General features: G+C 48.1%; 1 long non-coding RNA gene across 1 annotated transcript; it reads left to right on the top strand.

Annotated features, from left to right (window-relative positions):
• The first annotated feature begins 7,222 nt into the window (after positions 1-7,222).
• On the top strand, positions 7,223-12,196 carry LOC111095237. The gene is made up of 3 exons (XR_005357116.1): positions 7,223-8,854; positions 9,635-10,138; positions 10,448-12,196. It is a non-coding gene; the product is annotated as an uncharacterized LOC111095237 (long non-coding RNA).
• Positions 12,197-24,459: the final 12,263 nt, after the last annotated feature.

Here is a 24,459-nt window from a genome sequence, read left to right on the forward strand (position 1 = left end):
GGGTTGTGTCTGCAAGCCAAGGGACATGGAGGTTCGTCAGAATCCACCAGAAGCTGGGAGAGAGGCATGAAACAGGCTCTCCTCAGAGCCTCCAGGAGGAACCAACCCCACCAACACCTCCTTCTCAGACTCCCAGCCTCAGGAACTGTGTGAGGATAAACTTCTGTCTCTGTCTCCATCGCCTGGTTCCTACTACTTTGTAACAGCAGCCCCGAGAATCTAACACACCTCATAAATAACAAAATAGATCATATCATACACACTGTGGTAGTTATTTATGTAAAATGTTATAGAGGGCAGCCTGGGTGGCTCAGCGGTTTAGCGCCCCTTCGGCCCGGGGCGTGACTCTGGAGACCCGGGATTGAGTCCCTTGTCGGGCTCCCTGCATGGAGCCTGCTTCTCCCTCTGCCTGTGTCTCTGCCTCTCTCTGTGTGTCTTTCATGAATAAATAAATAAAATCTTTTTTAAAAATGTTATAGAAATTGGTACCCGTGTATGTCAGCCCAGAGGGATGCCTGGAAAAATGTCTAACAAACTGATTTTGGTGATAGTCTCTGAGTAGTGGAATTTGGAATGATTTTTCCTTATTGTATTTTCTTCATGCTGCTTAAATTTTTTACAATTCTTTTTCAAAAACAATGAAGCTGTGTTCATGAGACCAATAAATGAACTTATCCTTTACCTCGAACTGCCATCACAGAATAGTGTGGTTTAAGCCACAGGACTTAATTTCTCATAGCTGTGGAGCCTACGAAGTCCAAGATCAGGATGGTTTGGTTCCTGGTGGGAGCCCTCCTCCTGGCTTGGAGATGGCTGTCCTCTTGCTGTGTCCTCACATGGCAGAGAGGGGAAGCTTTGGTGTCTCTTCTTCTCCTAAGGACACTAATTCTATTGTGGGGCTCCGCCCTTGTGAACTCATCCGTAGCTAGTTATCTCCCCAAGGCCCCACTTCCAAGTACCATCACAGAGGGGTTAGGGCTTCAGCATATGAATTTTCAGAGGCCACAGACATTCAGTCCATGACAACCTATGTGTCTGGTGGATGGCAAGAAGGCATGAAGATAATCCAGTTATTCTTAGATGTAGGGATGAAATTCTAGAGTTTACAGTTTATTCTCTCAGTATTCTTCAAGCTGAATAAGCTGTCTGCAAAAGACAGAGCAGCGTGTAGCTTGCTTGAGCTCCAGGGCTCTGCAGATAGGTGGAGCCGGGTTCCAATCCAAGCTCACTGGGATTTTAAGGCACTTCACTCTCAAAGCCTCAGTAAACTCCTCTGTAAAATTAAGAGATAAGCATGTGTCTCCTAAGGATATCATAGCAATCCAATAAGTAATACGTGGAGGAGTTTGCCATGGTTATGGGCAGATAATACAGTTCTGTAAAGGAATACTTCAAGATACATCATTTATTTATAGTTATTAAAAGGATCAGACCATAAACAAAACTTCTCCAACTGGGGGCGCCTGGGTGGCTGTCTGTGAAGCATCTGCCTTCAGCTCAGGTCATGATCTCAGGGTCCTGGGATGGAGCCCTGTGTCGGGCTCCCTGCTCAGCGGGGAGTCTGCTTCTCCTTCTGTCTCTGCCCCTCCTCTGCTCATTCTTTCTCTCAAATGAATAACTAAAACATTTGAAAACAAATCCCCACCTGGGATGTGACAACACTTCTCGGTCCTGAGCCTGCTTTCTCACTTCTGTCCCTGTGTTAGGAAAAGGAAAAGGAAAAAAACAACAACATAGATATGAAGAGATACAGATATGTATTTGTATATACAAACTCTCTTTTGATTTTGGTGACTTTATTAATGATGTTTGGATGTCAAAGGAAGAAGCAGGCCAGCACAACCTGCCACCATCCTGCTCAGACTTCCTATCACTCTCCCATCTTCAACCCAATAGGTAAACTTTCTGGATGCCCATGTAGGCAGGTGGACAGCCCAGGTCCCACACTTCCATTCATGGTGAGCAGCCCTCCAGCCAACCTACACCCCCAAGCCATCTCAGAATTTAACAGCTCATAACACCCTATCCTTTCACCTAATGCCAAGAACTATCAACTTCTCACTAGGTCATGATTTAGGGTCACAGTGAACTGTGTGGTTCATAATGATTCCCCTCAATAGGTTTCACTTTTCCAAATTTCCAGATTGGAAAAGTGTAAGATTTGGGTACAAGACATTTGGAACGAATTCTTTTAAATGGTTCCTCAGTGTGTGATCTCCAAAGGCAATCACTCTTGAACATTCCATAGAAGGTTAGACTCATGCCTTGCTGCTCATGGGTGCCACATCCCTTTGGCACAGGGAAAGGTCTACTTGTGGAAGAGAACACCTCTCTTGTAGCTCCTACCTTCCCTTTGTGTGTCTCCTTCCATGTCTTGAGACTTCTCACTGTTCAGATGGGGGCTATCTAACTTTATTTTCTCGCCCCACCCCCACAGGGGACAAAGAACCAGTTCCCATTGTTCTCGGCTTGTATCTTACCTCATGTGCTAGTTGGCTCATGAAGTATGAGTTGGGGTCAGGGCTGAACTCAACTCCCCTTACTGTTAATAACAGTATGTCTGAATTTCCAGAAAAATCTGGACTCAGCTACTCCTACCAGAGTGCTATGCAAACTTGCCCACTATTTGTCTCTGACAAGTTGTCCAGAAATTCCAGTTTCACCAACAGGCACCTTCCCTGTGAGTTCTATCTAGGAACATGGACGGATCAGCTCTCACAGAATGAGCTGGAAATGACCTACAGCCCAACTCTGCTTGGCAAGTGTCTCCATCTCTTCTGTTCTTGGATCTTTGCCTGTGGTCTTGCCAACCTCAGTGGGAAGGGCTCCGGTTTTCAGGGCAGCTGCTCTGGGGGAGGAATCCAGAGTAGCTGAGCAGGGCTGGACCTAATGGGGTATGACTCCAGCCAGCCACAGCCTATGATCTGAAACTCTTTTCTAAAAGACACAACTGACAGGGCACTTGGGTGGCTCAGTCGCTTGAGTGTCCAACTCTTAGTTTCAGCTCATGATCTTAGGGTCATGGGATCGAGCCCCATGTCAGGCTCAATATTAAGTGCAGAGTCTGCTTGGGATTCTCTCTCTCCCTCTCTCTGCCCCTCCCCCTGCTCACACAATAAATAAATAAATAAATAAATAAATAAATAAATAAATAAATAAATAAATACTTTCAAAAAATAAACATCTAAAACATGCAACTGATCTATCTTGAGGAGGGGGCTCTTCGAGGGGTTTCACTTTGCTGCGTCACATCCATCTCCCCACACATACTGTGGCAAGATCTAGAACTACATCTCAATCTACCTCCTCCACTGGGAGGTTCTAAATCCCCACAAGTCTTGGGAGCAGCTGCCAGCATTCCAGCCTCTGTTCCGTTGCCTCTGCATGAGCCAGCCAGGTGCCTAAGGTCTCCACGCAGCCTCGGCTGGCCCGTGCCTGCTGCCATGGCTTTCTGGCTCCCTCCTGGCTTCTCTGCAATCATGAGAGAATGAAGAAGGGGGCGGGGGTGTGGTGGGGAAGGTTGGCTAAAAGCTCCTGTCTATGGATGCCTCCTGGCAGCTTTCAGCTGAGCCAACTCCTGTTTCTCCTGCTGAATTCTACTCCTATTTCTCTGCATTGTGGAAGAACTCCTGACTTTTATTACTTAATTAACAGTCTGTTTGCTCCTTCTTTGCCAGTGGAAAAGACCTTGACTCCACCACTTATTAGCAGTGTGTTTTGAACAGGTTTTCACTCCTCTCTGGGCCTCTTTCTTTTTATCTATAAAATGGGGATGGTGATACTACCTACTTTGTTCACTTTATTGCAGCAAGTATGTAAGTTAATGGATTTAAATAGTGCCACGGTCACACTAAGTGCTTAATACATGTTGCCTGTTATTACCACCATCATCACCGTGATCATCATGACATGCATCCTCTGTCCTTCTTTCCTTCAGCTACTACTGGTCCTGTAGTAGACTGCAATATTCTGTGGTTCAACCAGAGTCTGTTTAGCAGGGTCTCAGTAACCCTCCTTTATTCTCAACCCTTGGGATGTTCCATGCCTATAGCATTAACCTCTTGCAATTAATCCCATCAATCACTTTCTTCCCTTCCAGTGTAAGGACCCAAAACTAACTGTGTTTCTTGCCCCGTCACCTGGCCTGGCCTATCAGCCCTGGGTCTTGAGGTATCTGCAAGCTAAGCCAGTCTTCCTTTGGGTTTGCCTGCCAAATACACTAGCCTGCTCTCTCCAGAAGCAATCCAAATGCCTACATAATTTTCATGAGCCAATTCTGTATTGGGTCTATAGAACATTCTGCAAACCATCCCTTCTCATGTTCCCAGAAGGAGGCCTTGCCCAGGAGCTGGCCTAGAGAAGCTGGCCAGACCCCAATCCTAGCACCTTCTCAGACCCAACCACACCCCGCAGCTCAGGTGCCAAGATCCTGATCCCCTCCCTGTCCGAGAATACTCTGAGCACCATCACTGTTTGTGCCGAGTAAATCTGTACTTCTTGGCTCCGTTCTCCTGACAGTTTGGCTGCCATGTGATAGAGCCGTTCTTTGGCTCGGTTCTAGGGTATGATGATATTCAATAGCAATTAAATGCCAATCTCAGTTCAATATCCAGATGGTGTTTGCCATCCCACAAAGTACCCACAGAGCTATACCTTTTACCATGGATGGGAGCAGGGGTGCAACCTGCAGCGGTGTGGTGCAGTCAGTTGGTCAGGCACAAGCTTAGATTCCCAGAAAATGTGCCAACATTGTCTGTCTTTCCCAGGGCTTTGAAGGACATCACTGATATTCAAGTGGCATTGCAAAACATCCTTGCCAGAAGGACCTCGAGCAAGCAGAAGCACTGAGGGAGACTCTGGGGGAACAGACTGGACAAACCATCTCCGACATGGAAGGCTGGACATGCACTGGCACGGCTATTCTGATTTGAATATGCTATGCTTCCACACTGGTTACAAATAGCTGATGCCCCCAAACTGTCTAAGTGTCCCTCTGCTACAATGGCTTCCCCATCCCTCCCTGACGTCATTCCCTCCCCCACCACCATTACTCAACAATTAAGGATAAATATTTGGCACAAGAGGGGGTCCCTAGACCTCTGCCCCCATATGACCTCTGCTTCTGTCTCATTGGTCAGGACACCATGTTAAACAACTTGGCTACCATCACCACCCACAATTCAGGATCTCCCAAGGACATTGCAAATGCATACTGGGGTAGGAAATACCTGGCCAAGTAAATCTCTTTTCTGTTAAGAACAAGGACTTTTAAGAGATAAAAAGTGGAGGCATTTTTTTTTTAATCTCAAGGATAAAGGGAGATGCCTATCATCGTCTAGGCATATAAATCAGGGACAAAAGAAGAGGAAAGGAGCCAGCCTCAATGAAATGCTGAGGGGAAAGGTCTGCAAAGCAAGATTTCAAAGGCCAGCAAGTTGGCATTTGTAATTTAAACAGCAGAAAGACATCCTAAGGCCTATATTAGCCCAGAACATGCCTCTTATGTAACTTTCCTCAAAAATATTATGCAATGGAGCTGTAAATCAAGTCAAAGAACTCAGTATAGGGAGACTGAATTATAGAAGGACTTACTGTATATAAATGTTGAAAATTCATATGTAACAGAAGCGTGGGAATTCAGAGGACATAATTACTGCACATACAGTGACAAAACCATACACTTTAATAATTCCTGAAGAAAAAAAACCACTTAATAATAATGAGCATTAAACTTTGTCAAAAGAAAAAAAATCCCAAACTATACCAAAATCCTGGCAGGTAGGCTGAGATAGAAGAAATTAAAACTGGAGGCTTTCTCCCCGTGTGATAACTTTATTGAATGTTTGCAAACTGCTTAACGTGCTGGACACACTGCCTTGGGTACTTGAGTCCCAGATATGTATGAAGCCAAGATCATCCCCTTTCATACAACAAAGTAGGTACAGAGAATTGCTAGGACAAATAAAAGTAAAAACCCTTTAGAAATATGACAGACTGAAGAGGAAGCTAGTAGGACAGGGAGATATGCAGACCTTTATGCCTAATAAAGTGGATTCTTTTTACTTTTTAAAGATTTTGTTTATTTATTCCTGAGAGACACAGAAAAAGAGGCAGAGACAGACACAGGCAGAGGGAGAAGCAGGCTCCATGCAAGGACCCCGACGTGGGACTGGATCCCAGGACCCCGGGATCACGCCCTGAACCAAAGGCAGACGCTCAACCACTCAGCCACCCAGGCTTCCTTAAAGTAGATTCTTTTGAAAGAAGGATTTAGAAAAAGTGAAATGCCATCATCAATAAGCTTGACTTGATATCCGTTTAGTGTATCCGTCATGAACATCCTCATCTGTAAGAGAGAGCGGGGGTCCTTCCTGCCGCAATGCCCTAAGGGTGCTAAGAGGACATTCCTTCTCAACAAACTGTTGAGGTCCGGTTGCTTGGGGAGCTTTTGGAATCTCCAAAGCCTGGTTTCTAAGAGCTAAGATGTTCATCCCCAGAGTTCAGGACCCAGTTGGAAGAAAGGATCAAAATTCCCCTTTGCTCTCCATGACAATGAACTTGGCTTCTCCAGTTGCAACATCACGGAGGTCCTGGGACGAGCTCCTGCGATGCCTCCGAGGGTCCCGAGGGTCCCAGGAGGGTCTGACAGGAGGAAGTCCTCCTTCTGCACAGAGGACACCAGTGCTCTCCCTGCTGGTCCTCAGCCCCTGACCTCACCCTCCCTCCCCCGGCCAGCGCCCTCCCTCTGGGGTAAAGGATTGGGCAGGGCTCCTCCCTGGTAGTCTGCTTCTGGCGATAAGTCCTTGATGACTCTCTGCAGACTCCCATTCGGGAGATAAATTTCCTATTTGGGAGGAAATCACACCCCCTCTTCCCCAGCGGGGTGGCTGCATCTCCCGCCTTGGCAATGGTGGGAAGTGACCACACCCACTCTTCCCAACCCGGGGGATTCCAGCATTTGAAAGTTCAGAGCTGGAAAGATAAACATCACTGCTTATCCCTCACTCCCTCATTGTTCCTCGTCAGCAGCAGAAAAGGAACAGAGAACCCGGCTGCGCGGAAATTCACCCATCTGCAGGCGTTGTTAGGGGAACCGGCTGTAAATTGTGCTCAGGGGCTCCTCCCTTTGCTCCTCATCACCACCCCACCCACCCCTTAAGGAAACACAACCCAAAGCTCTGAATTTCATCCCCGAGGTAAGCTGCACTAGCCCGGCCCTGCCAACCCCGTCCTCCTCCTGTATTTCCAGACGTGGAGCCACGCAGCGAAGTGAGCGCCGGGTGTGGGTCTGGGAACTGGTGCTCGTGCTTCCAGTGGGTCCCCGAGAACGGGTCTCAACCGGGCTGCAGCCCCAGCCCCCGACCCATTCGAGGGAATAATCGCTCTTTCTCTGCGGACGTCACGGGCTGGTTGGACAAAAGGTTACATTGGGTCCAATCCTGTTTCCAAATTGCAAAGTAAAAGAGCACTATCCTCAGCTCCCAATGCCTCCTCCACGTATCTGACCTGCCAACTGAACGAGATTCCTCATGTTTTTGCCAAACGCGGAGGGCAATGGATTTTTTTTCCTTCGCAAGACTTTGTTCAAACTGTTCCTTCTGTCAGAAAAGGTCTTCCCCCTCCATCTCTGCCTTCAAAATCTGTTCCATCCTTCCCGGTGAGACTCCCTTCCTTCCAAGAAGTCTTCCCCATTCCGATGTCCTTTTTCCAGAGCCGACCTCTTCTGAGCCCGGCGGACCTCCTCCCCATTGCCTAGTTCAGTGCTGACCTTGCTCTGCCTCACGTTCAGGCTCTTTCTATGTCTGCTGAGGCTCCCCGTAGGCCAACTGTAAAGCCACTTGCTCCTACACCCTCCGTGCCTGGCATGCAGCCTGCACTGGGGACGTGGCTGGGGTGACAGTAAAAGTGGGGACATCTATGCTGTGTGACCATGTGCATGGATGTCCTTGCAATCACTCTTTCCCAAGAAGAGTCTAAGGAAACTTTACAAACTAAACACAACCCTCAGAAGAACAAGTGAGGGTAAAACAGAAACAATATGTTTCTAGCCACCTGGGATGAGCTGTTTACTACAGCTGAACGCTGGATTTATCTCTGAATTTCCTGGATGAAAGGGAAACAGGCTGGCTCATATACTTTTCATTGTACAATAACTCTGGAATCAGATTGGAAAGAGAAATTTTTCCTGGCACTGTGTTCAAGGAGAAATTTATCAAGTGCGTCCTTATATAACAGACATGAGGTAACACAGTCAGCCCCATCTCCAACCAGCGTTTTGCAAAAGGACCCAGATGTCTTCACATGGGCGATTCCTGTGTTCGGCTGCAGTTCACAGAGAAGGGATGTCTGCAAGGAAATGAGACCACGTGGCCCATATCCAGGGCCTTCTCCACAGTTGTAGAAATCTTGAAAGAAACGTTGGTGTGAGTCTGTTTCATATCAGATCCTAAAAACCACATCGAGATTCATCCCAAAGATCGTGGTGGCCAGCTTGCCTCAGCTCGAGGCAGGCGGAGGCAGGGGGTGTCCCAGAGCTGAGACAAGAGTCACCCTTCAAGGGGCAGACCATAGAGGGGCTGGCACGCACTGAGGTGGGCAGGGCTCAGCATTCATGCATGAGTGAACTGTCCCTCCGTGGAACTCTGTACTGGATGATGTCAAGGGACCCATTGTTCATCAGGAGGTCATGGCCAGTGTGGTCAGCCTCAAGGGAGAACCATGGGCACCTTCATAGATGTCATAGCAGGCAATGAAAAAGACTAGAGTTCTTGGGGAAAGACAAGTTCATGACTAACACCAGGCCCCGGAGCAAGGAGACAAGTGCATGTTAGGGCCACCAAGATGGCAGACGCTGGTGTGTATTTGCTACCTCAGGTGGGGCTAAGCCAGAATTCGGGAGCCTTGGGGTGTCCATCTGTGAGTTCCATAGCCAGGCAAGAAAAGGTGGCTGCTGAGCATCTCAACCAACCTCCCCATCCTATGATGGGAGGTGTGGAGGCCAGGGAAAGAAACTAGAGTCCAAGTGCTCACTTTGGCCACCACTGCAGATAAAAGACATGGCTTCCATCCCAGATGGGCTGTTTTGTCTCCATATACACCTGGGGACTAGCAGGGCTTCCCTGTGAGTCACCTGCTGAGATACCTCGAGGGTTTTCAGCCTGAAATTGTTATGTCTAGAAGGAGCTATCTTTTTTTTTTTTTTTCTCTTTCCTTTCTGTGCCTTTTGCTACAGAAGCAGCTCCTGAAATGCCAGCAGGTCCCCGTCACTCACATGACTCCAGAAGCCTGTCCCCTTCTCTCTGGAGGCATTTCAGGTTGAGCAGAGGGGCCTGTCTCTGACTCCAGTGAGGCCTGAGGGTGGAGGCCCCTCGCTCACCACAGATCTCCACAGACCCAAGGTTGGCAGAGAGAGACTTCCCACCATCCTCAGCAGCAGGTGCCTTAGGAGAGGAGAGATCAGGAGAGCTTCGGGACGTAGAAGGAAGGGACAGCCAGGAGGCCCAGAAGGAAAAGTAGCTGTGTTCCCTTTCTTATCTACAGGCTGTGGCTCTGCTCTGGGCAGCCCCAGTGTGGACATTTCACGGCCGCTCCAGAGCAGTTCTGTAAAGCTTTTTCTCTGAATTCTGCTTGACAGGATCTATCTGATGATGTCGGAGCATCAGAATCACCATGCGGTGAGGGTCCCCAGGCGGCTAGCGCAGTGACATTGCAACCTGGGGCTGGTCCCATAGGAAGTGACCCAAGAGCCTGGTGCACACACCTCAGCTTCTCCTTCTAAGCCTTCCTGTCTGTTCACGTTATTACTACAAACAACAAGGACTATGAGAATGGCCTTAGGGAGATGAATGGCTCAGCCATCAAGTACCAAACTGTATTTTTCCCCAAAGAAAGTAGACTTGTTTTCATTCAGCTGAAAAGCCCAGAGCATCAAATTAACAAATTGACTGATTAAATGACTTTTTAAAAATTCTTAATAACTCATCCTACTAAACAAGTGTTGTCTTAAGCACCAGCTATGTGCTCACCATGGCATCAGGCACTTTGCGTTCAATACAGCACAGGATCACAGCTCTGCAGGCAGATCTACCCCTCGAGGTGGAGGACACTGCTCTGACAGCAGGGGTCCCGCAGGACCAAGGTAGGGCAGCTCCTAGGGAGCTACTTTTCACCATTTCATGGTGGGCCAGACAGGAGAGGCATGGGCCAGAGGGGCTCTCATCCTACAGGAGGGTTGGGAAGACCTGGGATGAAGAAATGACCCTTGGAGCAAGGACCCACAGTGGGGTAAGGTCCCTGATACCAGTGGACCCTAAAATTATCTATACATCTCCAGTGAGATGCAGGGACAGCCAGCCTGCTCACATACTTCCGAGGTGCCCTCACACCCTGCACCCCACTGCGTCCTCCCAGTTCCCTACATGGTAGATCTGTCTGCTTTGCTGATTAGGAAAATGAGGTACAAGCAATCGGGTCAATTGCTTAAGATCCTGGTCAATCGGTGACAGAGAGGACTGCAGCCCTGCCCCAGCGCCGGCCTCTGGCAGGCATGCGACTGAAATGAATGACCTGGAAAGAACACGCTTTCATCCTTCTGGAGTTTTGTCTAAAAAAGGAATGGACTGCTATCTTCGGGGGAACCTCCGTGTAGCCTGCAGCAAATGGCTAAGGATGGATGGAGCACAGAGATCTTCCACTCCCGCTCCCTTCCAGGCACAGGAGCTAATCACTTCTCTTCACTTGCTCACCTGCTTTCCTTCTTCCTTTCCCTCACATTCGGTTCTCTTTCCTCTCACCTGCTCCCCATCTCCTTATCCGAAAGGGCCTCTGTGAGTCTAGAACCCCCTTTCTGCCCTTGGTCTCTGCACTTTGGATCACTGGACGCTCATGGGACGGGGCTTCTGTGGTCATGAGCATTTGCAGGGCACCGGGGGGGAGGGAGAAGTTAGCTCATGGAGGGGCTGGGAGAAGAATGACCTTGATGTAAGCGGCAGCCTGGTTCTAATTTTAGCAACAGCCCAGCACTGGACTTCCTGGAGGTATCAGATTGCCCCGCTCTCTCTCCCCCTCCCCTCAGCTGGCTGACACCAGACATGTGGAAGAGATTCAGATCACAAGAATCACCAAATCAGGTCACACCCATGGCTCATCCGGCTCAGCCTCTGTCTCGGGAAGTGGGGACAGAGAGTCCCTGACCATCAGAGTTTATCCATCTCCTTGTAAAACTCCCTTAGTCTGTAGGCTGGGCCAGAGGTAGAGAGAGGGAAAGATGGTGGTTGATACCAAGGGGCTATCAAACCCAGGTCTAGAATTGGGGTCCTCTGGCGTCTAGGCTCGCATGTTGCCTGTCATGTCACTCTCTCCAGGTTAGGGTTGTAGCCTGAGGATATACTCTTGCCTTTCCTGAGGTATGACCCATGCAGGAATATTTCTAAATAATTTTCCCTACCATTTCTGTATTTTTTGTATATTTTTAAATTCACTTATAGAGAAATGCACGTTTTACCTGTGCAACCTATGAATTTTGAAAAACACCTACACCCCCATCAAGATAAAGAACACTTCCATGGCCCCCAGAGAATTCCATCTTGCCGCCCTTCCAATCAATCCCCCAGACCGTGCCACAAGCAACCACAGCTCTGATTTCTATCATCAGAGATTCATTTTTCCAGTTCTTAACTTTACTATTTGAAGTTAGGTAGATGCATGCAGATCCTTCACTGGGTGGTTCCAGTTGCATTTCCCTTGTCCAAGCCCCTTCTTGCTGGGCGGAGTGGGAAGGACCCTCAGCTCCAGGTCTCTATCCCATGAGCCCACGATCTGGAAAAGGAACTCATACCAGGCCTCCGCAGTGCCCGGCATGTTGTCAGGATGCAAGTCATTCATTCAGACTAGTTCCGTGCCCCAAGGGAAACCTCTTGACTCCATATTCCAGATCTCCTAGAATGAACTCTGCAAGCCTTCCACTTGTTTGGTAATGACCCTGGAGTTAACCAGAGTGCTTTTCTCACTGCAGCGCGGGCCCATCGTTTCATGTTTTCTCCCTGGTAAAGCTATTGAACAATAGCTTTAGTCAATAGTACAGTAACTCGGGATCCCTGGGTGGCTCAGCAGTTGGCGCCTGCCTTTGGCCCAGGGCGCAATCCTGTAGTCCCGGGATCGAGTCCCACATCGGGCTCCCTGCATGGACCCTGCTTCTCCCTCCTCCTGTGTCTCTGCCCCTCTCTCTCTCTGTCTGTGTCTATCATGAATGAATGAATGAATGAATGAATGAATGAATGAATAAATAAATAAATCTTTAAAAAAGAAAAAATAGTACAGCAGGAAAGCTCCTTAACGTGTATGTCCTGATCCCGCCAGACAGGGGTCCTCTGTAACCCTTCTGCACCATCTAGCACTGAACCCAGGCGTGTGGTATATCCACTACATATGCTCTTGACTTAACAACTCTGCCAGGGACTGACCCCATTCTTAAGACTTGTCATTGTGTCCTTAGCAGCCTGGTTGACCTCAGGGGAAAACGTGTGCGTTAGCGAGTGGTACTGCCTTGGCGGTATCTCTCACCTGACCTCACCTGAGATCACCTGTGCCATCTCTTCCCCAAGAGACAGGGACTCCTGCCATCCTGAACTCCTGTGCGGAGCCCATGCTATGATCACACAGATGGCCCAGACACTTCATTTCTCTATCCCAGTGTTCAACATTGGCTCAATTCATATGAATAAATAATCGATGAACTACAATGATTCAGTCTGGGGGGGAGTGAAAAAGAGGTTCCCCCAAAACATGGCTCCTCCCTTCTCATGCTCCAGGGTCCTCCCTTCCTGAAAGCGCTGAGCCGGGACAGATCCTCCAAGGGTCCAGGGCCAGGTGATGGTAACTCGGTTCTCCCTGAGCCCCCTTTCACCATCGTCTCATCTGTCTCTGTCAGAGGCGACCCAGCTCCTTAGACTGTACTCACCACAAAATAAAGGGAGAGTCGATTCCTTAGAGAACATCTTCCATTGCATTTGTGTTGTTTTCTCAAACTGTAATCCCACCAGCAAAACAGCCCCTTTCATCCATCAAAAGCTTTACTGAGCCCTCATCTCCCCCAGTATCTTCGACCCCTCTCCCTTGGGATCTGGGAATATGGACTTACAGTTCTCTTCAAGGCCTCCAGTAGGAGAAGGAGAAGCCTCCCTTCCTTGCCTCCATCTCGAAGTCTGGCCCTCCATCCCCAGAGCCCTACGTCAGACCACTAACCACGTGCTTTTCATCCACAAGCAGAGCTTGAGCCTTGTGGGTTTGCTCCACACTCAAACGCCAAAACGAATAAGCACCCCTTGTACAGAAAACTGCTGATCTGGAGCCTGGGACTCCAGACGGCAGGAGCTCACACTCTTTCAGTCTGCCATCCTGAGCGCATCTGACCTCCTCCCTGGGCGGCAGCAAGCATCACATGGCACGGCACCACTGCAGATCCCAAAATAGAACTCATAAGAAGTATTCATGGGTCATAAGTGATGGAATCAGAGCCAGAAGGGATCTTACAATCCTTCTGGCCCAACTTCTTCAAGATTTTAAAGGAAAAAATAGTAGTGATTTGCTGGTCACCCAGCAAGCGAGCAGCAAGATATGATTCTGGTTGATTTTACTCCAGCTGTGGAGCCATTGTTTTAAGGAATATGCTGTGGTGATACCAGACATGCTCAGTATCTTTCCAGTTAACCTGAAGAGATGCTGGAATCTTCTGGAAACTTACAGACAGGAAAAGGCAATTCTAGTGAATACAGGTGCTAGGTGGGCAGTGAGGCAGAGGTTCCTGAGGGAACCAGCGTGGAAGTAGGGTCAACTCCAGGCAAGAGCACCCTGCATCTCCATCTTTTAGGAAGGCTTGGGAGATGCCCAACAGGACACGATTCAACTCCAGCCAGAAAATTCAGCTTTGGTAGGGTTGACAGGTGTGTATAAGGGGTTAGAGCTTTCCAAGCTCTTTGTTTCTGGAGCCAACACTTAGAAACCAGTGGCTGAGGAGAACAAACAAAGGTGCTAGAAGGTACACGTAAGCAGGTGTGTGCTTGTGAGTGTGCGAGCATGTGTGAACATGTGCTTGTGCATGTGAGTACGTGCTCCTGTGTGCATGGGTGAACCAAGAGAGTGCACACAGCAGACACCCAAAGCACTTGGCATCTTTTCCCTTTGGAAGCAAACATAAAATCAGCATGGCAGCACCAAAGAAAAAGCAAAAATAGAAAACAAAATTCCCCCTGTTCTCATCACTTTGAAGTAGCAATCACCCTGTTCCCTTCCAGTCATTGTCCAAATATAGAGATTTTTGCATGTTGCTATCACAGTGCACACATGGTTTTGTCATCGATGACTACTCAACGTGATACTCTGAGCACTTCTTCATGCTGACTTCAGTCAGAGGGACCATCATGCTCGGAATGAGCCCCTGAGCATTGGCTGTCTGAACCACCTCACAGAGTTTACAGAGTAAAGCCATGGTGAAGGTGGAGCTTTTTCTTCTGACGAAATATTTGATTAGGATAAATTCCCAAGAGTTTAGGTCAAAGATGATGTGGGGTTCTTGGTACCTATCGTTAAACAAGCTAACCCCAAACAAGTCCAGCTGGTGACACCCCCACATGCAGTGAGGGGGAGAGCGTGTTTCACTAGAGCCCTGTCAGAACCCGGTCGCTATGATTTCAGCAAGTCTGCAGAGCCCTACGTGGGAGGACTGAGTCCAGCACCTCCCGCAACGCCGGGCTGCAGCCAACAGTAGATGACCAAGGGCTGATTCCAGCTAGTGAGGTCTGAAGCTTCAACAAATTAAGGAACCGTCTTTAAGAAAAAGGAATATGAAATCACCAAACCAAAACAAAGTACGAAAGTGACTTTTTCAAATGAGGGAGGGAGTCAAAACAAATCACAAATGTTTAAAAGACATCAATGCCACAAATTCACAGCATTGAAAGAATTTTCACTTACACTGCTCTGTAATATTTTTTTCCTATATATACATTGCATACTTTTTGATATTCTGTTCACGTGATGGCAGTTTTCAGTAACATTGTGTGTAGCAAGAAGAGAAAATTAACGCAGTCTTTCTTCTGGGGAGATCGATCAGGATTATAACTGGTTCCTTCCAGTTTCACGACTCAGATGATCGCTAGCAGTATCACATGGTTTTACAATTGTTATAAAATTTGGGAGCACCTTGGTCAAGTGTCTTTTTTTTTTTAAGATTTTACTTATTTATTCATGAGAGACACAGACGGAGAAGCAGAGACACAAGCTGAGGGAGAAGCAGGTTCCCTGTGGGGAGCCCAATGTGGGACTTCATCCCAGGACCTCGGGATCACAACCTGAGCCAAAGGCAGACACTCAACCACTGAGCCACCCAGGTGCCCTTGGTCAAGTGTCTTTTATATGTGAGAGCAATTCATCTTCATAAGTCAATGCTGCTTTCATCAGAAATTTAAACCAGAATTTGCTTTCCTAATTTGGGCAGATGCCTTGGAATTTCCTTTATGTTACAGTGGGACATAGGAAACAATCTGGGCTGGGTCTGACTGTGTTGCAAACTTTGTTTCTCTACCAATATGCACTTACTTCCTGTGTTGGCCACTGTAGGATGTGCTCATTAAGGGACCACCTCTGGTCCTACACTTGGTGACAACATGGCACCAATGAGTCAGCGAGTGTTCCTGAAAGCCATTCCTATACGGATGTGGTGAACAACAATTTCACTCTACGTGGAAGTGAGTGTGAATCACATAAATATATCCCACCAAACCCAAAATAGATGTAACTCTAAGTCTATTCCAGACCCAAATATACCTGCAGCCACTCCTATGCCAACTGACACAAGGGGAAATGAGCAGAGGGGAAGTCCAAGTGGAAAGACACCCTGGTCTTAACCAAACGTGGTTAAAAATATCTTGTTTGTTCCAAATGTAAAAAAAAAAAAAAAAAAAAAAAAGGCCTATGACCATTTCTAGGGCTCCTCCCAGGGCCTTGGAAGGGGTCATCGGAGGGAGTCCACCTGAGGTGAAGCTTCATAGGCTTCATCTGTGCCTCTTGTAAATTAATTCATACCTTGGTTTGATATAGTGAGAATTGTTAATTACCTTAATTGCAGTAGGGTGTCGTGTGGGACTTGTTCACTGCAACTGAGAAATCATGCTGAATAAAACCATATTTTACATTCTAAGTAATCATCGTCCCCCCTACAGAGATGATTAAGAGGAAGCTGAGCCCAACCATCGCTTTGCCTGCCCTCCCCAATCTATCTGTTAAGCAGACAACCCCAGGGGACACGGAGGAAACTGGAAGAGTCATTGGAGTCAGAACTCATCCAACTATTTTGGAAGTTCTGGGGGTTTTCCACTTCCAATACCAAAAAAACAGGTGCTCCAAGGCAACCATTCACAGTGATGGGGGTGGGAGCTTGAAAGAAAGGGAAATTGACATCCTACTGCCAGTTGCATGGCTGTCGTACGGATCGGGTGTGGACACGCTTCCAGCCTCTTGGAGCCAGGGCTGGGGGCAGGTGGAAAGTGGGGTAGCAGGTGGCCATTTGAATTCCTCAAATTGGTGAGTCAGGGCTCTGTGAATTTGCATAGAGTGGTGAACAGCATCCAGGACTGAGCCTCCTTGCAAGTATGCCACTCAGAAGGGATGGCCAGCAGGTGTGGGAATCTCACCCATGGGAAGCTCTGAGACAGACCATCAAAGTGGGAGCTTCTGGGAATAACAAGAGGTCACACCAGGTAAGAATGGATCTTCTACACCAGGGAAGTATGCAGGGCAGAGGCCCCTTCCAAGAGGGTCTTCCACAGGACTCACTCATGGGCCCCAAGGAGGAGCACCATCTGAGCACCCGGTACCCAGATGCTGGTTGGCAGCACCAACCTCCAAACACACCGGAGGGGAGGGTGACCCCCATGAGCAGAGGATGAATGCAAAAGGCAGGCTCAAGCCCATCCACTCCAGATCCCTTGGGCTGAGGCCAGGCTGGACTCAGATGCAGTGAGCAGTAACCCAACACATCACAAAGTTTTAAACCAAGGCTTCATTCAGATCTGCATGAGATGCATGAAGGGGAAAAAGATGGGAGACTTGTCATAGAACAGTTACAAGCAACGAGTAGAGGTTTTAAAAAAATTGTCTCTACAAGTTCAGACTCTTCAATAATTTTTAAGCTTGAAGAATTAGGAAAATAGATGAGGAAATCTGCTGCAGGACAAAAGTCATCCCTCCAGCGGGCTCCTCTGTTCTCTGCCACATCTCACGATGTGCCAGCACAAAGCAGCCACTAGTATCCTTGCTCTGATGAATTCCACAGTTCATGGAAAAATGTTTCTCTCCAAATCTCTGGTTTATTCATCAGAGTGATAGTCACGAAAAATAATGCTCGTGCAAATGGGTGCTTTTAAATGTATCCTGTATAGGCCTTCCAAGAATTAAGGAAGCTCAAATCTGCAATGATTTTTTTTCTCTACTTTTGGAATTCTCTGGGCCATCTCACTGGTGAGAGGCCGTATGGCCCAATGAAAGGGACATTCCACCGGTCATGGGTACGCCAGGGTCTCAAGTCCCACCCTGCCCGCTGTGGAGTGTAAACATTTGTCTCTTCTGTGAAGACTTGCTCCAATCTTGCAGGACTTCTGCAGGGTTAGCAACACAGAGACCGAGGTCTCAAACCCCATTCTTCTGCCACCAGATGAACTCCACTTGTGCATTCGGTTCACGGTCGTCACTACTGGCGTGGATCTCTCCTTCTCCAGCGTGTGCCCTCTGAAGGATGGGGATGGCATCTCTCCACAGATACATCTCCAGCACTTGTCAAAATCCTTGGCATGGAGGACACACTCAGAAAATGTTAAGTGAGTGAAGGTAAAGTCGTGTACTGTGGAACAGAAGCTGCGTGCACCTGCATTCTCTTAAGTATCCCCCATGATATCTGCGGAGGAGCCCCACTCAACCTTCAAAGTATAAAAGAAAAAAATAGAGAGAAAAAGCTGGAAGGGAAATACAGTGTCTCTAATGGAGTAGGTGACCAGGGACAGCAAGACCACTCATAGGAGAGAAGGAAACATTTGCTTCATAAGCTGGCTGCAACCTGAGCCATCCTCATTCATTAAGGAGCAGACGATTCTGTTCCTGTTCATGGAAACAATCTGACGGGTGTTCTTCTGCGGTGGAAGGTGAGCCTGGGCAGAAGACGAGTGTCTCCCGCACCAACGGGAATTTGGAATCCCCTCACTGACAGAAACAAGCTCGGGGACCCCCAAACCCTGGAGAAGAGAGATAGTGACAGAAATGTCTCCTACCCAGACTGGATCCCAGCTACAAGGCGGTGATCCAGAATCTAGAAAAAAAAAATCTAAAAGTGGAACTAAAAAAGACTGGGGTGGGGCTGGGGTGGTTACTGCCTCTCCTGAGTATTTTCGAATCCCCATCTCCTATCGCCAAACCTTTGGTCTCTTACACACAGCCCTGTCATCCGTGCTGTAGAAACTGCAGAGCAAGGAGCTGTACCACGCTTTCAATAAAGGAAATCAGAAAAGAAGCGGTTCCGACCCTGCTGGGGAGGCCTGGCTGAGCGAGTGACAGGCGCATCCAGAGCAGGAATTCCCAGGGAGCAGCCCAAGCGGTGGCCGCAGACAGGAGTTTGCATGTCGCCTGGGCAGAGAGAAATGAAGCAGCAGGGAGAAGAAGAGGTGCAGGGTGGGCTTTGCAGAAGGGGCTCTTCTAGAGGCAGGTGGGAGGGTGGGGAGATGGACGAGGATGGAGAGGGATGCTGAGCTTTCTGTGGATGCTTCAGTCCCAGGTAAGCGGGGACCGCAGGGCTGGGCCTGGGAGCAGGAAGGTCAGCAGCTGCAGATGAGCCCAGAGTCCGAGCGGAACGCACTGGAAGGCGAGGTAGCCACGGCGCTGGGTTCAGACCTGCGATGCTTCCAGTATCCCTGGGCTTCAGCAGTCAGTTGGGTAACCTTAGCTGGCTTAGGGCAGAGCACAGAGAACGTGGCAGTCAGAGAACCTTAAAAAAGCTGGACAGAAAGGCAATGTGGGCTGCCCGCAGGGGGCTTTCCATCTGGAGTGCAGCCTGGCTCCGGCCTTCTTCCCGCCACCACTTCTGACGTCCAGGACTGACAGAAATGAGCATGGAGGGGCCTCCAGAGACTCTGGGGATCCAGTGCTCAAGGACAGAAATGTGAGCTAGGAACAGTGGACAAAGTCTAAAAAGATCTCTCATGATAGATCCCAAGGTCAAGGATCTACAAAGAGGAAGTGACTTGCCCAGGGCTGAGCAGTGAGCTGGGGTGTAGCTCAGACAACAGGCCAGGTCTCCTGCTTTCCAACCCAGGGCTTTATTCCCCAAGACACCCCCCCACACACACACTGCTGTGATGAGCTCTACCTCCTCCCCAGAGAACAATAGTTTAATATATAGTCATTTATGGACTCACCACACCCACTCCATGTTCTTTTACTCTTCAATAAAGTGAGACCACGACCCCAAAAGAAGCGCTCAGAGCCTAGGATCTGCCAGGGCGGATGAAGTGACCACCCTTGTAACAAATAAGCAGGGCTATATAGGTCAAGCCTTAATGCTCCTACTCAGACTTCTTAACTTTAGAATCATCAGTTGACATCTCTGAGCTCAGCTTCCCATCAGTGAAATGGGTTTCCAATTCTAGTCTTTCTGGGTCCCGTATCCTTCTGATGTCCAAGCTGCATGGTGCGAACTCCCAGAGCCTCAACTGTGACAGATTGATCTGGATGCTCCCCAGCAGCTCTTAACATCCCTCCTCTCCGCCATTGATCCTACAAATGTTCCATAGAGCACCTAGTATATGCCAGGGGCTCTGCAAGCAGAACAAGACAAACAAGGGAACCCGCAGGCCCCCATAAGCCCGCTTGGCTTCCTGTTTTTCTGGGGCTAACTTAGGAAACCCACATTTCTTCCATGGGGTTACGTGGAGCAGTTCGGGTCCCTTGAGCTTGTCCTGCCAGCCAGGCTGTGCTCAGGTGGCTTCATCCTTCTCGACCTCACCTCACCAAGGTGCTTCCTCAACAAGAAACCATCCATTCCCATGAAAGACGCCACTCTCCAGGAAGACGGGCATGAATGCAGACAGCTTTTGTCTTAAGCAGAAAAGGATATTTCTCCTAAGCCACCTGGAAATGGGGCAGCTCCAGTGAAGTGAGGCGGGTTAGGGAGCACTTTGGTAAGCTTTACAAAAATACGAAGGAATGTGTGTGGGGATAAAGGCTTTCAGAGCTTTTCCCAAAGTCTGCGGTTGTAATGTCCCCATCCAGGTGCTGCTTCTCAGCCTCTCATAACCTGGGGTTTGGTAGAGTCTGATCCACCAGAGCACACGGAACCTGCAGGCCACTCTTCTTTGCAAAGAAGCCTTGGAGCAGTGGTGACCTGGGGATCCATGAATCTTGCCCCAGAGGCAAGTTCTGTCTGCCAAGCAGCAAGAAACAAACTCTCCCAGGTATTGCAGGGGATAGCTTTTTTTTTTTTTTTTTTTAAGATTTTTTTTATTCATGAGAGACATAGAGAGATGCAGCAATACAGGCAGAGGGAGAAGCAGGCTCCCCGTGGGGAATCCAATGTGGGACTCGATCCCGAGACTCCAGGATCACGCCCTGACCTGAAGGCAGACCCTCAACCAGTGAGCCACCCAGGCGTCCCATGCAGGCGTTAGCTTAACACCCGATGAGGACAGAGGAGCCCCCACCTCTGGCTTCAGTGGGAGCAAGGCTCATCACCGTGCTCCAGAGACAGGGGTGGCCATTCTTTGCCTCCCAGGCAGCCCTGTTTCTCTCCACCCACAGTTTGAGTTTCCATTGTAATTCAAAAAAGGCAGAGCCCAAAGGGAACTCCAGGGGCTGCCTTGGCTTTGGACCTCATTAAATAGCTCTGATTTCTTTTCTCCTTGCTTAAGTAGATAATCGTATGGCCAATAAATACAGCCCAGTGGATCCTCTGCCAAAAACCAGATTAGACAGAGTTTTAATAAAGTCGAAAATTATATTTAGGAAAAGGACATTTTACGTCTCACATAAAATGAGAATCCACAGAGTTCAGGAAGCTGGGCCCCAAGCCACGAGGGCTGTAACGAGGTCTACAACAAAGTAAGGAGCAGAAGGAGCTCAGGGCGGTGCATGAACAAGTGCAGCCAGAGGACGGGACTGCCCGGGAGGTGCACGCCCCCGGCGGGACTGCAGATGCACTGGCGGAGGCAGCAGCCCCGGAGCCCACCTCCCGGGAAGAGTCCCCCGGGGGGCTGCAGAGAGGAGGGCTCTGTCTTCAAATACAGTGACCCCGTCTCTTCAAAACAAGTCATTCCATTCACAGATCGTATCTAACAAGGCCGACCAAGACAAGGTTGGAGTGCACATGTTGAAGTTCCCTGCCTCCGGATTCCAGTGGGGATGGCCAAACAACCGCTCTAGAGGCCGGTAGGGCCGGGGCGGTGCCCTTAGCAGCCTTGTAGCGGCCTTGACCCCGCGATCTCACCCTCATGCTGGATCGCTGCCTTCCCACGCTTCCAAGGGCAGCTCGCTGTCCAGTTTTTCTCCTGTTGGCTCTCCACTGGCCTCACCTTCTCTCTGACCTCCACCCACTGGCGAGCCATGAGACTCAGTCCTGGGACCTCATCCCCATCGATACTCACACTCCTTAGTGGACCTGGTCCATCTAGGGCTCTGGATATGACACACCCGATCTCCCAGGTGAAGCCCTGTCTTCTTGTACTCCTGCAGGAATTCCTCTCGCTTCCATTCCTGGCTCCTGAATCTCTATCCTTTTAAATCCTAAGTCAGGTCATCTCACTTGCCACCTCAAACTCTACCAAAGCTCTCATCGTAATCAGGGTAAAAGAGAAACTCCCTAGGATCCTCTACAGGGCCTCCCGTGGTGTGACCTGGCAACCTCTGTGAGCATCTGCTATGCCTCCCTTCCTCACCCTGATCCAGCAACACTGACCTTTTGGATGTTTCTTGAACATGCCAGCTTTCTTCTGCCACAGGGCCTTTGCACACACTGTACCTCTGCCTAGAATGTCCTTCTCCCAAAATTCATACTTATCACTCCTTCATTTCTTTTTGGTCTCTACCTAAATGTCACTTTATCAGAAAAGCTTTCCAAGGTCCCTATCTAAACAAATGTATGCCTCCTTTCCCCCCTCTCTAACCCTTTCATCTGACCTGATCTTTTTCCACTTAATTTATTCCTATCATTACATTATACATTTGTGTTAGTTTACTGTCTGCCTTTCCCTCCGATGTAATAGCTGAATACTGTATCTACAACCCTTGGAGCTATGCCTGGGCACACTGTAGACATTCAATAAATACTTGTGAATGAACAAATAAGCCAATCTACATGCCAATAACTTCAGACTTTTTTTTTTCAACACAGAGTACAGATAGGACCAAAGGAGGTTGAACCGCTGAGGAAAAAATAGTCCTAAATGTAAGTGGGTCAGGCCTGCAGCAGAATTACCAAACACTCTACACCTGGATCAGGAGGGCCTAGAGAGAAGGTCATCAGTGGCTCCATTTCCCCTGGAGATCTCAGCTCTCCAGTGTTGCAGAGAATGTCTGATTCTCTAGGTGGGGAAGGAACAGGACGAGAGCAACGGACACTGAGATGCGCTGCCCAGATACTCCTTCAGGATGGAAGGACTGAATCACCAGCTGCTGGACATGCTGGTGGTGCTCGGCCCTCTTCTGAACAAGGCTTGGCTGAAACCAGCAGCTGTGCCCAAGATCACACTCTTCGCCAAGTGCGGCTCACATTGAGTGACTGTTACATGCAGAGGGGTGAAGGCCCCGATGTCCACACCAACTCATGGCAACTCTGAGGAGAGGGTCCTCCCCATTTGGGAGGCCTCTGTGGGGTTGGCAGGGCCTTCCAGACCCTGAATCATGGCCTGATTTTCCCACAGCTCACCTGCCTCCTGCCCTTCTCTGCCACCAGTGTCCATCTAAGAATAGTCCCCAGGCCCCCTCCTGCCCACTGAACCCCATCTCAGAGACCCCACATTCGAAGACAACCCTTCAGAGTCCCACTGTGTACAAGGTGGGCTGAAGGGAAGCAGCCAGATGCACCCCGTGCAGTCCCCTGGGGGAACAGATCAGAGGACAGGATCAACTCAAGTGCTGGGCGATCACACCCCTGTCCAATATGCCAGGTCCAAGCATCCAAGTGAACACGTCTCAAAAAACACCATCTGGGGTTAAAAAAAAAAAAAAAGCCACAGAATATATTAGTATGATAGGATTTCTTCACCTTTTATATATATATATATATATATATATATATATATATGTGAAATAAAGTTCTCTATTGTTTTCAGGGTGTAAAATAGAACAAAAGCATAGAGACTCGGGCCTGGGGGCATCCACAGATTTCATGATGGGGCTTGTTCTGAGGAGGTGCAGGGAGAACTGGGGCCAGAGAAGGGCACACTCGGGATTTCAGGAACATTTGGTTTCTGGCATTGTAGATACTGGAAGAAAATGAGCCAAAAGTATAGCATCTGTTAAAGGCCACTGGTAAGTTATACGAGTATTTGTTAAATTAGCTTCTGCACTTTTCCTGTTTTTAATTACTTCAAAATTACAGGGAAAAAAAAGATTTTTCAGAGTCAAATATTAAAAAAAAAATGAAACCATAAAATAATCAAAATACTATATAAGTGAAGTTTAATGTAAGAACTTTCTAAGGATAAATGCAATGAAACAAACTCACAGAAAAAGGCCAACTTGACTTTTTTTTTTTTTTTTTAATGTATTGAGCAATAGTAAAGTAATAGTACAAAGTTCCCGATGAGGGAGGGGACCCAAGAGGGCTGTCCTTAATTTGACTTTAAAACAGTTTGAGTGTAGAACAAAAGAGTTCTGAATTTAATTAGAAGACAATGAATTGCAAACTTTCAATAAAATGGCAAAGGATTAGTATTCATAATCTGTACGAGCTAATTAAGAAAAAATCAAGACTACTTAGAAAAAAAATGGACAAAAATAAGAGTTTTCACAAAAGAATAAGAATAATTCCATTACAAAAATCAACCCCACTACTAATCAAACAAACACTAACCAAAATACCTTTTATTAATTCATCAAATTGGCAAATATTTTCTTAAGGTTATATGGAACTCTGGCTAGAGTTGGAGAGTTCAATCAGTAAAGGCAAAAAGAAAAATTATCATGTGCTCAGGGAAAGTGCATAAACAGGCTGAATCTTTCTGGAAAACAATTGGTCGATATGTAATAAGAGCTTTAAATATGTGTGTCTTCCTTAAGCTACCTTGAGAAATCTAGCCTAAGGAAATAATAGGGAAGTAAGCAGAGTCACTCCAGGATCCATGGATCCATGGAACCAGCATGGTCCATACATGCTTCCGTGGAGCATTTAATATCAAAAATTAGAAAGAGGTCAAATTCCCAACA

The sequence above is a fragment of the Canis lupus genome, chromosome 3, assembly GCF_011100685.1.
Source record: "Canis lupus familiaris isolate Mischka breed German Shepherd chromosome 3, alternate assembly UU_Cfam_GSD_1.0, whole genome shotgun sequence".
Taxonomy (NCBI): Eukaryota; Metazoa; Chordata; class Mammalia; order Carnivora; family Canidae; genus Canis; species Canis lupus.